This window comes from Macaca mulatta, chromosome 1 (assembly GCF_049350105.2).
Source record: "Macaca mulatta isolate MMU2019108-1 chromosome 1, T2T-MMU8v2.0, whole genome shotgun sequence".
NCBI classification, from domain to species: Eukaryota; Metazoa; Chordata; class Mammalia; order Primates; family Cercopithecidae; genus Macaca; species Macaca mulatta.
The window spans coordinates 207,460,572-207,474,740 of record NC_133406.1 but is presented as its reverse complement, the minus strand read 5'-3'; the positions used below and the strand labels follow the sequence as shown (position 1 = coordinate 207,474,740).

At 44.2% G+C, this 14,169-nt stretch overlaps 1 protein-coding gene across 12 annotated transcripts in view; it reads right to left on the bottom strand.

Annotated features, from left to right (window-relative positions):
* The window catches only part of PHC2 (polyhomeotic homolog 2), a 112,086-nt gene that overhangs the window by 58,609 nt on the left and 39,308 nt on the right, over positions 1 to 14,169 (bottom strand). Inside the window, exon 1 of one of the 12 annotated variants that reach the window (XM_001107739.5) lies at positions 11,122 to 11,251. The exons of 9 other annotated variants lie outside the window; for them this stretch is intronic. The gene's annotated coding sequence lies outside the window, so the exon portion shown is untranslated. Of the gene's footprint in view, positions 1 to 11,121; positions 11,252 to 14,169 lie in introns of those variants that run through there. 2 more of the 12 variants (XM_077964290.1, XM_015134697.3) reach the window with 2 other exon arrangements.

Here is a 14,169-nt window from a genome sequence, read left to right as displayed (position 1 = left end):
CCGCATGGTGGTAGCGACTTATCAATGAGAGAGGTGAAGCTTGCCCTGCAGAGAAAGCAGAAGCTAGGGTCCTGCCATATGTCACTTTATTATTGCTCTCCTAGTTGAAGGGAACTTGAGTTGGAAGGAAACACAATTTGGAAGTGTCCCATATAACAGCTTTAAAATTTGTTTTCCTATAGTTCCCCTTTTGAACCAGAGTTTTCGTATGTTCCCCCTCCCACCTTCCTTCCGCTCAAAGTTCTGGCTGCTGGGGAGTAGCGGAGGCATTTTGGAGTCTCAGTGAGGGCTACTGCGGCATCTGTGGACTCTCCTTACATCCTTCCCTCTGGTGACCTACATTAGAAAATCTGAATCCTTAAACTTCCACAGTATCTAGGCTTTCAGCATTCTACCCACCCCTTTTCAATTTCCTTTGAATTCCTACTCTTATTCTTCCCTTCTCTTCCTTCTAACTAGTTCCGTATTTCTTCCCCAAGGCCACCCATCCCTGTGGACTCCCATTGTAAATCACAGCCAAATCTCATTAATGGCTAACATCCAGAGCTAGAAGTCTGTTTTTCTCTGGGTTCCCACTCACTGTGTGGTTTTGTATAAGTCCCCGCTCTGAAGGGCTGTGATTCCTATTTCAGTCACTTCTCCGCTCCTAACCGCAAGGGGCCACTTTGAATGATGTGCGGACTATAACTGGCTTGGATAGTGATCTTATTACAGGTCTCTGCTGCCCACAGGGCCTGAGACCAGCAGCTGGAGAAACGCTGATGGTTCTGCCCTCCCAGGAGCCGCCAAGTCTACGAAACACTAGGCCTTTGTCCCCAGTGTCAGGGAAATCCATTTGCTGTGGATTACGGCTGTGACAGCGGTTCCGGGAAAGCAGAGGGGAAGGATACTGAAAACCACTCTCCAAATCTAGCCTAAAGCCCTGGGGTAAGGCAGGGTGAGGTTTTTCCTAATGGTATCAGAGCTAGGCAGGAAATGAGAAGTCTAGTCAGTCCCATCGTGGCTGCTGGTATTATCATGTGGCGGCTTGGTACGGAGAGCCTGAAGAGATGCGTGAACGTATTCCTTTGCTGTGGCTCTGCTTCTCCTCTCTGGTTGCCTCTCCGCCAGAGGCATAAGGCAGTAACAACAGAAGATTCAGACTCCCTAGACTTAGGGGGCCTGGGGAAGGCCTCCTTGCACCTCCCAGCTGCTGCATGAACGTAAGTGTCCTGATTTGTTCCAGTCTGAAGCACGGACTCACTGGAAGCAGTCCAAATGGATGCAGGTCAAACTGTCTCAAAAGGTCCCTCCCTCACCCCTGTCCTCTGCATGTTGCCACCTTTAGTGTGTCTAGAAACCAAAGTACGTAAATGAAGGCCAACGAAAATAGAAGTGAAGGATGATGAATTGAAGCTGGTCATATAGTCCTAGCAATCCAAATAGAATGATTTCATTGTGAAGCAAAACACTATAAATGTAAATGAATAAACTCTTTCTGAAACCTTACTGTTTTCTTCCTAATTTATAAAAGGCAGGTTATATCAAGGATTTCTATTACAAGCTGGTGCTGGTTGGCTGAAGAATATGAGGAGGAAAAAGAAGGATTTGCTGTCCTTTGGAAGGGATGTACAGTGAAAGCCACATTGTGCAGACGCTGAGTGCTTGGGGACAGGGGATGGATGAGTTCGTCTAGACTCGGGCAGCTCTGTACTCACTGCTGTAAGGCAGGGCAAAATACATTCTGTGTCTTCTATGGGCCCCTAATCAAATACAAGTCGTGTCCTTATAAAAGAATGCCATGTGAAGACACAGGCACACACGGGCAGAAGCCAGCCATGTGAAGATGGAGGCAGACAAAGGAGCTATGCTGCCACCAGCCAAAGAACACCTGCAGTCACCAGAAGCTAGGAAGAGGCGAGAAAGGACTTCAGGGGAGCATGACCCTGCCGACACCTGGATTTCATACTTCCAGCCTCCAGAACGGTAACACGATACATTTGTGTTGTTTTAAGCCACCCAGTTTGTGGTAATTTGTTAAGGCGGCCTTAGGGAACTATTATGCTGCCTGATACTCAACCTGACCAGCCTAAAAAGGTCAACTGAAACTAATGGTAAAAAAAGGGTGCAAAGGCATTAAAAACAGCCTTGTTAATATAACAGCTTTGCATGCTCCAAGGCAAGGCTTCTCAAAAATGTGGTCCCTTGGCAACTCTCCAAAAATGCAAATTTTCAGGCGCCACTTCAGACCTATGGAATCAGAAATTCTGGGAGTGGGGCTCGGCAGCCTGTGTTCTCACAGCCTTCTGGGAGATTCTGATGCCTATGAAGTATGAGAGCCACTGCTTTAAGGGGCAATTTGAATATGAGATTTAAAAGGGGCAGTCACCATTCATGCCCTAAGATGGTCATAATGAAGTCCCTGCTAAAAGGGACTAGAATTTGAGATGGGAAGAGTTACCAAACATAGTTTCTTCCCTGCTGAAGCCTCAAAATACCTCCACATGGAAAGAAGACAATCTTGGCAGCACTCAGTTTAGGGATCTTCCTGTTTCTCTCTAGCTTCATTGCCTACCACGTGGCCCACACAGCTGATTCCAGAATTAGTCACATGCTGTCTCATCCCTTGCCCAGACCTCTCCCTCTGCCTGGGCCACTCCCCAGGCCCCTCACTCCCCATCTCCCTGGCCGGAGCGCATTTACCCTTTGCAGTTCAGCTGTAACGTCTGCTCCTCTTAGGGACTTCCTTTTTGTACCCCAGCCTGGATTTGGTGCCTTCTGCTGAACTTAATAGCATGGCAGGACAGCTGATTTTATTCACTAGGCAGTGATTCCATTAGTTTTAGATTCCTAATGCCTAACATGGTGCTGAGCCAGCAACAGTAAGATTTTATTAAATGAGGAATGAATAAAGCTTGAAGCTCTTTGGGAAGCTCTTCACCTCCTGATGAGGAACCTGAGGTTAAGATACTGAAGCATGCTGTGGAAATACCATGTTATCTGAGAAGGGACCTTTGAAACTATTAGTAGCCATTAGCACCTTTACTCAAATTTGTGTGTCCAGATGGCTATTCTCAATAGGGCCCAGGACAGGTAAATTTTGATTTGGGAATGGAGTGGGAGGGGAAAATGAAAGATGAGTGGTGTTGGAGCGATGAGTATGGGACTGTGGTCACTGCAAAGAGCAGATGTAGATGGTCCTGGCCGGAAGGCCGGGACTAGACCCAGCCATACATTGACCAGGTGAGAGCTAGGCAGCAGCATTATGTGGAGATGATAATACCTCACCCCGACCTCCCAGAGCTTCTGGAAAATGAAACAACATAGATACGAGAAAGCATTTCAGAAACAAAAATCACAAACGCAAAGTATCGTGAGAGAGGGTTTAGAAAAGGGGAGAGAGGCTGGGCGCGGTGGCTCAAGCCTGTAATCCCAGCACTTTTGAGAGGCCGAGACGGGCGGATCACGAGGTCAGGAGATCAAGACCATCCTGGCTAACCCGGTGAAACCCCGTCTCTACTAAAAAATACAAAAAACTAGCCGGGCGAGGTGGCGGGCACCTGTAGTTCCAGCTACTCGGGAGGCTGAGGCAGGAGAATGGTGTGAACCCGGGAGGCGGAGCTTGCAGTGAGCCGAGATCCGGCCACTGCACTCCAGCCTGGGTGACAGAGCGAGACTCCATCTCAAAAAAAAAAAAAAAAAAAAGAAAAGGGGAGAGACGTTCTACTCCATAAAAATGAGCAAACATTGCCAGGGCAGAATGCAACCCTGGCCAAGTTACTTAACCTCTCTGTGCCTCATTTGCCTCTTCTGTAAAATGGACAAGAGTGCAGACTTCATTGGTTTTAAATAATAGGTAAAACAATGCATTTAAAATATCCAGCACAGCTTAAGCATGGATTACAAAGAGAGTACATTAAGGTAGGATAGAAGGTGACTTTTTTTCTCTCAGAGAAAAAAGATACTATAATTTCCTTCAATAAACTCAAAGTTAGATTTTGAGACCAGCTGGTCTTGGGTTATATTTTGAGACCTACTGGTCTCAGGCCCTGTGGGCAACAGAGACCTGTAATAAGATCACTATCCAAGCCAGTTATAGTCAGCACTGGTTATAGTCAGTGTTCTCAGTTCTAGTTACTTTTTTGCGTCTAGTAACGGAGTAAATTTTTTTTTTTTTTTTTTGAGACAGAGTCTTGTTGTGTCGCCCAGGCTGGAGTGCAGTGGCGTGATCTCAGCTCACTGCAACCTCTGTCTCCCAGATTCATGCGATTCTCCTGCCTCAGCCTCCTGAGTAGCTGGGATTACAGGCCTGCACCACCACACCCAGCTAATTTTTGTACTTTTAGTAGAGACAGAGTTTCACTATGTTGGCCAGGCTGGTTTTGAACTCCTGGCCTCAGGTGATCCGCCCGCCTCGGCCTCCCAAAGTGTTGGGATTACAGGCGTGAGCCACTGCTCTGGGCCCAGAGTAAATTTTTTTTGTGCTATAATCTCAGTCAGCTCTTCCTTGTTTAGCCTTTGTAATGGTATGCATTTTGGGGATTTGTACAAAGAAATCTCAGTAGCCAAGGCCACAAAAAAGACTGCTATAAAAAAAAGACCCCTGGCCAGGTGTGGTGGCTCACACTTGTAATCCCAGCATTTTGGGAGGCCAAGGCGGGCGGATCATGAGGTCAGGAGTTCAAGACCAGCCTGGCCAACATAGTGAAACCCCGTCTCTACTAAAAATACAAAAATTAGCCAGCCGTGGTAGCAGGCACCTGTAATCATCCCAGCTACTCATGAGGCTGAGGCAGGAAAATCGCTTGAACCCAGGAGGCGGAGGTTGCAGTGAGCCGAGACTGTGCCATTGTACTCCAGCCTGGGCGACAGAGTGAGACTCTTTCTCAAAAAAAAAAAAGACCTCTACAAAAATCTCTCCAAGCTGGGTGTGGTGACGCACACCTGTAATCCCTGCTATCCAAACTGAGATGGGAAGACTGCTTGAGCACAGGAGTTCACAACCAGCCAGGGCAACATAGTGAGAACCCATCTTAAAAACAAAATCTCTCCATACTAAATCTCCCCACGGAGCACACACACACAGCACAGACACTCAAAGTGTACATATTAAAAGCACATAGCACACATACAATAGGCACACATGGTGCACATAGTGCACACACAGCGTACAGTGCACACACACAGAGCACACACAAAGTGCACATAGCATATACACAAAGCACACAGCAGTGTACACACACATCACACAGTGTGCACACACACCCTGCACACATACAAAGCACACACACAGCACACGCAGCACACATGCACATGTGCACATAACACATATACAGAGCTGCTATTTCTAGAGCTGGCCACTTTCTGCTGCTCCTGCTCAGCCTTGAACTGGCCTGATGGTTAAACCGTAATACGCTGGCCATTCTGCCACTGCTATGTCCTGACAAGTATGACTAGGCCAACACAGGGATCATGGGAAATGGCTAATTATCAGGCTTTCAGAATAAAGTTCAAGGGCCTAAACACTTACCTAGAAATTTTTTACTGACCTTTTTCTCTTCTTCCACCCCTGAAATTGGGCTGTATCTTAGGCCTACCAGTGGCCCTACAGGTACCACTTAATTGTTTGTAACACTGGGGTCACGGATTTTGCTGACTTTCATGAACACTAGCATTGAGAGTGCCCTAGAGAAGCAGTGACTGTACTGGGTGCCCTGTTTTCCTGTGAAGATCTGAGCATGCTCCCCCCAGAGCTTCTTCCAAGGATACAGCCTGCCTCCCTTGGAGTTTCCCTTTACATTCCCTATAAGGAGACTAAAATGGGGCTTTAAGCACTTTGATATATTCTGAAGAGAGACTGCCAGGGATAGATGGGGTGTCTCCCACCACAAGGGCCTTAATTAGGTATGTAGATGGTCTTTTATCCATTAGGAGGCCAGTGTTCTCAGGCCAGCCACTGGTAAATGATAATAATTCTTGCCGTTTATTGTTCGCTCAGGGACATGATCTCATTTATTCCTCACAACCACTCTCTGATACAGAGATTACTTCCTCATTTTTCTCACAAGACAATTGAGGTTCATAGAGGCCCTGTAACTTATCGGAGCCCCAGAGCTAGCAAATGGCAGGTGTAGGATGGGAAACAAAGGTTTCAAAGTCCATGCACAAGAGGCAGAATTACTTGTGCTTACTCCAGTCCAGGCCGTGGGCCAGTCAGTTCTTATGAAGTTCAGTTGGCTCCCATAGCCTTCTGTTTGCTAGCCTGTCTCACAAGAGTCATCTCCCGCAGCAGCGTCAGTCTAAGGCAAACGTGTCAACCAGAACTCTCTGAGGCCCTGCCTGGTATCCCCGGAATCACACTCTGAGTAATAATTGGGGCATGTCTAACATTCACAGGCCTTTCCTGTTCATAAGTATTTCAACATATATTATCTACACATAAGGCTGGTCCTGTTAGCAATGTTTACAAAATCATTTGCAATTATTTAATTGAAAAGTAATACAAAACAAAAACAACTGTCCCACAGGAGAGAGGGAATAGAGAATGCCCACCTTTCCTGAATGCCCACCACATGCTGGGCAAGGCTCAGGGAGGCATCATAATGTATAAGAAAGAGAAGGAACTTCATAGTTGGAGAAAACTGTCTCGATTCCTGTCTCTGTCCCAGCTAGAAGACCTGAGACAGGTTACTTAACCTCTACAGGCCTCGGTTTCCTCATCTGTGAAACAGTGCTAATGACAGCAATTTTTTTTTTTTTTTTTTTGAGACAGAGTTTTGCTCTTGTTGCCCGGGTTAGAGTGCAATGGTGTGATCTTGGTTCACTGCAACCTCCGCCTCCTGGGTTCAAGCAATTCTCCTGCCTCAGCCTCACAAGTAGCTGGGATTACAGGCATGCGCCACCATGCCCAGCTAATTTTTTGCCTTTTTAATAGAGACAGAGTTTCACCATGTTGGCCAGGCTGGTCTCGAGCTCCTGACCTCAGGTGGTCCGCCTGCCTCGGCCTCCCAAAGTGCTGGGATTACAGGCATGAGCCAGCACGCCCGGCCCAATGACAGCAATTATGAAGAGTTACTGGGAAAACTAAATAAGAAAATGCAAGCACCTAAAAAATACATAGAAAGAAAGCACCTAGCACCATGTGCAGCACAGATGGGCATCATTCTATCATGATCAACTCTCCTCTGCCTGATTAATCCTTCCAGCATTGCTTTAGAGCAGTGACTACATGAGGCAACAGGTTCTGAGAGGTAAAGTAACTTTTCTAAGATCATAAAACTATGAAGTGGCATAAACCAATAGAGTCTGAATCTGGAGCTCATGTCCAGGTTGTAACGTGGGAGTGCCTTGAATGTGGAGAAGGGAAGATTCTCAAACATGGGCTTTTAATCCCTTACAATTTTTGACTACACTGTTACTCCTGGCTTGGGCATAAACTTTCCACCAGGCTCCCAAAAGCCCAGGTCCTCTCAAGTCCAAGAAATGTTCTTGTTAAAAAAAATAAATAAATAAAATAAATAAATAAACCCTCACCTACAGATGAAGTTGGAAGAAGTGACAACCAGGACAGACGTAAGCCACGGGTTGTGCATGTAGTGGCTGCATGGCAGGGTGTAGGGGGAGCGAGAGAGACTAGAAGCTAGTTGGTGATTGCTATCACTAGATTGAATCCCCCATGCAACTCCAAGCTCTGTGCAGTAAAAGCATTTTAGAAATCCAGAGTAGTGAACGTTCAATACACATTATTCTTGGGGATATTGTTCATGCAATGCTTCATTAGTTCTCAGGGTGTTTGGATTAATCTTAAGCCTACATTACATTATAAACAGGAGTATAACTTGAACTTCTAGCTTCCTTTCTCCACTCCTTTCCTCCATCTTCTTTGGGACAGTTCCCTTTTGAAGGCCTCGTTGCTTTGGCCTAGCCACCACTTAGAGGGCTCAGCCCTTCCCAGGACACTTCCTCCTGCTTGCTTCTGCCCTAGCAACTTGTCCTGGCAGCTGTTTCATAGCTCTGGAATCACAAAGCAATTCCAGAGTCCCCTGGGCCTAGCTCTGGGGCCTCCTTACTCTCATTTGCTCCAAATAATAGCCTTTAATTGCTATTAACATTCCTTTCAAGCAGAAACATAGCATGCACATCTGTGGTCAGCCTGTGATCTACTGTGACCACTGGCCTTTTGCTTCCTGCCATATTTGGAATGTTCTGTTCCATTTTATACTCATAAGTTTGACTTTCCTCTGTTAGCATACATCTTGGTCTTTAGCTTCTTGTATTTCTAACCTGTTCCCTATTTGCAGGGGAAAGTTATCTAAATTTTCCCTTATCCAAATAGGTTCCCCTCAACCTTCCATTCTTTCCAGTCAAGCATAACTCTACCCTACTTCTTTTATCATATTTATAAAATGTAGGTAGCTAATTTTGAAATTAAAGTATGCAGAACTAGGACTACAGGGTGGAAATTATAAGAAGATAGATTTCAACTGAATAGAAAAAAAGTGCTTCCTAACAACTGGAGCTGTTTAAAAAGTAGAGTGGGGCTGGCTGTGAGGAAGCAAGTTCCTAGTCGGTGGAGGTGTTCAAGCAGAGGCTGGGCAACCACGGGGCAGGTGGAATTCGTGCAGCATCACCACTAGGGGTTCTTTTAACCACAGTAGTATATAATTACATGAAAACTTTTCACTGGACATCAGAAATCCACCTGAAATTTTAAGCTTTTTGCTTATTTTTAACTTATCCATTTATGGACTTTTTCAATACTAATCTTGTTTTTCAAGCTGCAGGGCAGCTCCCAACTGCTTTTCACCATTTTAGTTACTGGAGTAAATTCCATTAGTATGAACTTCTGGATGCCCATCATCTACTTAAGGTGGAGAAAAACATTGTTCTTATTTTAAGGATAGGACAGCCACAAAGTGGTCAAGTATAAAAGTCCATCTCTTTTGGATTCCCACAACACTTGTCAGCTGTACAACCACCACCATCCGCCCCTTCCCATATTTACTGAACAATTACTGTATGTTTGGGACTGAATGCAATACAAACATGACTCAGATATTGACTCTGTTTTTAAGAAGTTAACAGTTTAAGAGGAAACATAAGAAAAGTACATAAATAAATATAACAGGAGCAGCATTTTTTTTTCTCTGTAAAGTATCTAGTTAGGCCTTGTAGAGTATCTAGGTTAGGCCTGGTAGACCACATATGGTCTCTGCTGCATCTTCTTCTTCAGTTCCTCACCCCCTTCAACCATTAAACAAATGCAAATACTACTCTTAGTTTGAGGGCCTTACATAAACCCTCTGTGGCCTGGATTTGGCCCTTAGTTTGTGCACTCCTGAAATGCAGTCAGCCGTCAAGTGATAACTTTCACTTGCATCAGCTAAAGTTTCATGTGGGGTGGATCTTTAAAGACGGGTTTGATTGGGACTTTGGAAACGGGGAGGGTGCTTTCTAAGTGGAATGAGATCATGCTCATCACACATTGTCCCATCTTTTCTATTCTTAGAGCAGAGATTTTCAAAGAGTGAGATCTTATTAAAAATGCAAATTTTCAGGTCCACAGTGGTTCTCAGACTTGAGCGTATATCAAAATCACCTGGAGGGTTTGTTAAAACAGATTGCTGGGCCCCACCCATCCCCAGACTTCTGAGGCTTCTGGTACCGGGACCACACTTTGAGAACCACTGTCTTGGAGAATGGTGGGGAAGCAGAAGTGAAAGAGAAATTGTTCTCTATTTTAATGTTTGAGAACTAAAAGGTAATGAAAGTCAACACTGGAGACAGAAGAGGAAGATGATCTGCACTTCAAGTCCTAAAGGCTTTGCAGAGCATCAAGTTCATTCCATTTAGAACATGTACTCAGAAAAGGGATTTGAGCCACTGTACGTTAGTGATGGCTTTTTTCCTTCAGGGCAGGAGCTTTGAGCCTTGTTAGGCTCACCCATTGGAGACAGCAAATCGCTGTAGGGGACTGCATGCTTGGAAAGATCTTTTCTTCTGAGTCTTGGTTATTGGCACATACTCTGTCTTGCTTCTGATATATTTGCATATTTTTTACCACTCCTACAAAATGGTCCCCTCTGCATCATGCCTAATACTATTCCCTTTGATCAGGCAAAAAAAAAAAAAAAAAAAAAAAGGCAATGCTCCTATTTTATCATTTAAATTAAATAGCTTCCAAAAATTCAGATGTGATACTCAAAGAGGCTGAGCTGAGGAGACGGAAGAAGAGAAAGACAAGCCAGAGAGAGTACACAGAGGAATCTCGGAGGAGGCAATGGGTAATCAGACACACAAGGAGTCGTTAATCTGGCAGACAATGAATGGCAAAAGGCAATTAGCTTGGCTGGGTTTGTAGCAAGCCAATGAAGTATGCTGTATTGCAACTGAGGCTCTAGTGTAAGGGCAGGGTCATTGCTAGGGAACTCAAAAGGAAGGCAAGATAAGGGAGGTTAGAGGCGAGAAAGCCATCTGGGGCTAGCACAGAGGGAAAGGAAAGTGCTCAGGGTCTTCATGGATATTCATTACCCAGTGGAAGCATCCAGGTGTGGCGTGTACTTGCCAGAGCTCTGCACGCTGTTATTCAGGACACAATCTTGAAAATGAACTAGGTGCTTCAGCTGTGTGCACACATGTGCGCACACACACACACACACACATGCACATACACAAATGCTCTCTTTAGACTGCTGCCTCTTCATCCACCTGTCTAGTCTATGAGGTCCTAACATGAGGACCACATGCTAAACACTGGCGGAGTCATAAGAAACACAGTTCTAAACTTCAGTTTATGGGCTTCCTATCTTAAAGCATGCTTGATTTTTCTGTCACGCCTCATTTACATGCGCATTCTCATGTTCTGTTCCTTGCAGGTGCTCTACAGCCATACTAATGGATTCTTACCTGCCTATATACATTCTCCAGACACACTCATTTATTCACTTCGCTAGAGTCATTCCCACATATTAAATACTACCTCTTGCTTCTAAAAAGCACTTCAAATCTAAAAGTTGCTTCTATTATAGCTCCTGTTCCTGCTGTCTGCAGGGCCCTCCTAGCTTTGCCATTATTATAAAAAAGAAAATGTACCAATATTGGTTTGACTGAGTAAAGAGCCCAACCCAAAGCAGATTGTCCTACCGTGGGATGCAGGTTTGTGGCTGTGGTGTCCCCGCCTTCAAGATCATCCCATTTATCTGTCTTTGTTCCACTCCCTCTCTCTTCCTGCACAACACTGCAATCACACACATACTCCGTGTTGGGGGAAAAAAAAAAAGGACAGCCTAATTTCCTGATGATTATGTTGTTACCTAGCAACAGCCAATCAGGGGCTGGGCTTTTTGCCTGCAGTATTTCATGCAAATAGTTTGGAGAAATTGCAGGGTAACCCAGGCTGCTTAGTCTGTCTTCTCAGGGGACACATTACAGAATAAACCAACCCAAAAGGGGACTATTGAAGCCAGGCACATGCTTCAGATAGCAGGCCATCTGATCTCTTCCCTTGTCCCCTCTATCCTGTACCCCCTTACAAAAGCATGAGAGTTCCACAGACAGACACTCAGGGAGGCCATAAACTTGAAAAGAAGCTCGTTAGCAGCCATCATTTTCCCTGGATCTTTGTTAGTTATCACTCATAACTGGTGCCCAGGGCAACCTCGAATACTCTGAAAACCCTACCTTCCTAGGAAAGCAAATAATGCATGCTGCATGCTCAGTAGTTGTCTGGGAGGGTGTGAAGGAGAATCCTTAGCCTTCCTGTTTAGAAATGAGCTAAAGCCTGGCACTTCTACCCTGATTTAGAAGCCTCATCTGTGCCCATGCTGGCCTCAAGTGCATTCTTCCTGGTGCTGACTGGAAAATCCTCATTTAAATGGTTGAACAAAACAATGAGAGAAGCCACATCACTTATAAGACCTTTTTTTTTCTTCCAATAAGTTCTGAGTATTTGATGTAAATCTTGTCAGGAGCCACACACACCAACTTTCTGTGCTCAGGGACCAGTGCAGTCTGTGTGGACCAGAACCATATGAAGTGGACTCAGAAGACAGTCTCCGAGCCTGTCTCCTCAGAATGAGCAGACCAGGCTTCGGATGGTAGGTTGCTTTTACTGTCATTGTTGTTATTGACTCGATGCTCAGTAATCCAGAGCCAATGAAGGCAAGAATAAACTATGACCTCAGCTGCTGCACAGCTCTTCACTGTTCTCTTAATACCAACTCTACCCAGCAGTCTTGCAAAGATGTGTTGTGGGTTACATGGGGACAATGAAGAGATGGATCAGCCCACGTCACCATCAGGAATGGAAAACCAATTCAAAATCCCTATCCTACTGATTTGGAGTTTTACATACTTGTAAGACAAGAGGTAATTATACTCTAATCATTACAGGAAGTGGTGACAGCTCTCCAACCTCTGACATTCATGGCCTCACATCCAGAACCATATTATGAAACCAAAGAAAAGAACTGTCAATCTGCCTTTGTTCAGAAAGGCAGAGTTAAGGAATCTCATGTATCCTGGGGGTTGGGGAGGGCAATGGATAACTCTATTTCCACTCCCGTCCTATAGTAAATTTCAGAAAATTTTTGAGTCAGGTGCTTTTATCTTCATAGCCTTGGAATACCTAATAGAAACCATATTTTACAGAAAAGGACACTGATGAGTAACTTGCTCAAACTTATACAGTTACAAAGTGGCAAAACTGGGATTAAAAAGCAGATCTTTTGACTTATGTGGATTCCGATGTCCAAATAATCCAAAAACACCAACAAGTCTTTATAGCAGTGAAAGAAAAAAAAAAAAAAACAGTAAAGGAAAAACGGGAACAGCAACAGAAAGCCAGTTTTCAAAGTAAAAACAAAACAAAACAAAACAAAACAAAAGTCAATGTTTTGCACTTATCATAGGCACCAAAAGGTCTTTAAACTAGAGTTAAATGTTAAACCTTCAGTGACTTTCTCCTCCAGCTGCAAATCAGAACCACAGCAGTGCATGTCGGAAACACCAATGCCTGGGCCCCACTCCTGATCAAGTAATTAACTAAGAATTTTTTGGTAGGGGGAGCAGAGAGGCAATGTTTTTATTTTATTATTTTTTTTTGAGACAAGGTCTCACTCTGTCACCTAGGCTGGAGTACAGTGGTACAGTTGTGGTACAGTTATGGCTCACTGCAGCCTGGAACTCCTAGGCTCAGGTGATTCTCCTGCCTCAGCCTCCGAAGTACAGGCACACACCACTGCACCTGACTAATTTTTAAATTTTTTTGTAGAGATAGCATTTTGCTTCCCTGCCCAGGCTGGTCTTGAACTACTGGATCCAAGTGATTCTTCTGCCTTGGCCTCCCAAAGTGTTGGGATTATAGGCATGAGCCATCACGCCCAGACGAAACAGCAGTTTTAAACCACTTCCCAGGAATAGCACAACCACTTTGGAAATCAGTCTGGCAATTTCTTAGAAAACTAAACATTAATCTACCCTATAACCCAGAAATTCCATCCTTAGGAATTCACTCAAGCAAAATGAAAACATATGTTCATAAAAAGTCTTGTACAAATACGTTCATAGCAGCTTTATTCATAATAGCCCCCAAATCTGTGGTATATCCACACAATGGAATGCTATTCATCAATAAAGAGAAATAAAATATTAATATGTACAACAACATGGATGAATTTAAAAATACTATGCTGAATAAAAGAAGCCTTATACAAGGGTACATACTGTATGGTTCTACTTATACGGAGTTCTCAGAATAAAGTTAATCTATGATAGAAAAAAATCAGAGCAGTGGTTGCCTCTGTGGGGTAAGGGGTGGGGAACGGCAGGGAAAGGGGAAGAGGGAATTTCTGTGGTGATGTTGATAGGGATTTGTACTACATCAATGTATGCCTCTATCAAAATTTACAGAATAGCGTTCTTCAAATTTGTGCATTTTGTTGTATATACATTTTACCTTAAGAGAAAAATAAATAAATAAATAAATATTGAACTCTAGTTAATGATATACCTACTGAAGTGTTTAGGACTGAAGTATCCTGATGCCTGCAATTTATTGTGAAACGCATTAAGAAAAGATGAACTGATGATGGATAGGGGGATGGACAGTTAGACAGATACATGATAAGGCAAGTATGGTAAAATGTTAATTGTAGAATCCGGATAGGATACATGTGACATTCACTGTATACT